Raw genomic sequence first — 2,453 nt, forward strand, 5'->3', positions numbered from 1 at the left:
GATGTTTCTGACTCTCTATCTCTCTCCCTTCCTCTCTGTAAAAAATCAATAAAATATATTAAAAAAATATATATTTTATTGATTTTTTTTATAGAGAAGAAGGGAGAGGAATAGAGAGTTAGAAACATCAATGAGAGAGATCGATCAGCTGCCTCCTGCATGCCCCCCACTGGGGATGTGTCCGCAACCAAGGTACATGCCCTTGACCGGAATCGAACCGGGGACCCTTCAGTCCCCAGGCCGACGCTCTATCCACTGAGCCAAACCGGTTCGGCAATAAAACACTTTTTAAGTATCCTATTCAATATGACATTTTAATTGCTTACTCAATGAAGGTGGAAGGGAGAGGGGCCACTTGTATTGAGCACCTTCCCTGTACCAAACACTCTTCTATCTGCTTTGCACACTGTCCCTAATCAGGCCACAGAGTAGCTTATCTGTTGTTTCGCCGAGTCTGATGGTATTAGAGACACCGGGGAAGGATGTGCAAGGTCAGGGAGGTCATATTGGTTTGTCACCCGTTTTTCCAATACTGGGCCTTGTGTCAGTTTCCTGTTGCTGCTGTAACAATTGTCACAGATTGAGTGGCTTAAAACAGCACAGATTCGTTATGGTGCAGTCCTGGAGGTTAGAAGACCAAAATGCCCTGGGCTAAACCAAGCATGTCAAACTCAAAGGCTGAATAAACAAGGTGTAAGTGTATGTGGGCCGAAAAAAACACACAAAAAGCTCCCATTTTCATAGAAATGTGGGTTTATTTCAATAGAGACGTGCTGAATACAAAGGGCTGAAATAAATGAGTCATCGTTAACATAAAATAATAGAACATTTTAATAAAAATTAATATTTTTTCTTGAACATGAACTTACCAGACACTGAATAACTGCACAAATTCATAAGCGTCACGCAAATAAACCTATTTTTCTTGTTCTCCGAAACCGTTTGTTGTGCACACCAAACAAGCCAGGACAAGACTGGCCATCGGCTGCTAAAATATTCACTGCTGGTATTAGTGGAGAGAAATGGGGTGCCGGCGAGTAAGGGAAATGAATGCAACAGGATTATAGTCATCAGTCATTAGCGAACGTTGTAGTTCGTTATTAATAATTATGTATAACAGAATTTGTAAAAATTAAGTTACGAAATTTTTATTAAAACTTTTTTTACATGCCGTTATATTGGCTGGGCCGCAAAAATATTCGTTGTGGGCTGCATGCGGCCCGTGGGTTTGACATGCTTGGGCTAAACCCAAGGTGTCGGTAAGGCTGCGTTCCTTTTCAGAGGCTCTAGGGGGCACCCTTCCCCTGCCTTTCCCGGCTCCAGAGGCTGCCTGCATTCCTGGAATTACAGCCCATTCCTCCATCTTCAGAGCCAACAGAGACAAGTCCTCTCATGTCATATCACGCTGTCCCTGCTTTCCTCCTCCCATCTTTCTCTCCTGACACCCCTCATCTACTTTTGCGATTACATTGGACCCACCTGGATAATTCTGGATGATCTCCCTATTTTAAGGTCAGCTGATTAGTGACTTTAAGTCCAGCTGCAACCCTTTCCATGTAATATAACATATTCCCAGTTTCCAGAATTAGGACGTATGCTGTTCAGTGTACCACAGGCCTATTCATTCAGCTTTCTCTTACTGACTGCAATATACCGCACTCCAACTGTGGGGTTTTCTCTTTATTATTTTTTCTTTAACTTTGGGACTGTCTTAAGTTTATTTCTTATAATGGGATTAATGCAGGCCTACTGCCAACAATTTCAATTTCCTAAGGAGCTCATAAAGGAGAAACTTGAGAGTGTGTTCTCCCTCCCAGGCACGCCAGCACCCTTCCCTCCCCTCCCCTCCTTTCCCCTCCTTTCCCCTTCCTCTTCTCTCTCCCCCCTCTCCCTCCTACCTCTGTCCCCCTCCTCCTCCTCCCAGGCCTATTACCATTACCTTCCTCACTTCCAAGCTCCTAGGGCCCTTCCTTTAAAGAAAAAAAGAAGAAGAAACTTGAGCCCGGCCAGTGTGGCTCAGTGGTTGAGCATCAACTCATGAAACCTATGAACCAGGAATTCATGGTGCATATACTGGGTGTCCCTCCCCCCCCCCCCCCCCACAACACTTAAAAGCTGATAGCTAAGTTAATTTTTCTTTCTTTTTAGATTTAACCTATTGGAATTCATTATTCAAAGTCTGTATTCATTTTGGGGGAATAATTCTCCAAAAAATATATATATGTGTGTGTGTGTGTGAATGTATATGTGTATGTGTGTATATATATATACATATAAATATATGATTGGTGCCTTCCTTTGTTCTGTGCTGCCCCCTGGTGGTCAGCACATGTCATAGTGATTGATCGAACTCCCCAAGGGGACACTTTGCATATTAGCCTTTTAAAAAATATATTATATATATGTAATATAATAAAATATTATATATGTGTGTGTATATGTATTCTTTAAAA

The 2,453-nt window shown here is 42.2% G+C and overlaps 1 protein-coding gene across 1 annotated transcript in view; it reads left to right on the plus strand.

Annotated features, from left to right (window-relative positions):
- Positions 1–2,453, plus strand: part of LOC102248885 (zinc finger protein 331-like) — a 16,248-nt gene that overhangs the window by 6,087 nt on the left and 7,708 nt on the right. The window lies entirely within an intron of this gene.

Source organism: Myotis brandtii, unplaced genomic scaffold (assembly GCF_000412655.1).
Source record: "Myotis brandtii unplaced genomic scaffold, ASM41265v1 scaffold1289, whole genome shotgun sequence".
NCBI lineage: Eukaryota > Metazoa > Chordata > Mammalia > Chiroptera > Vespertilionidae > Myotis > Myotis brandtii.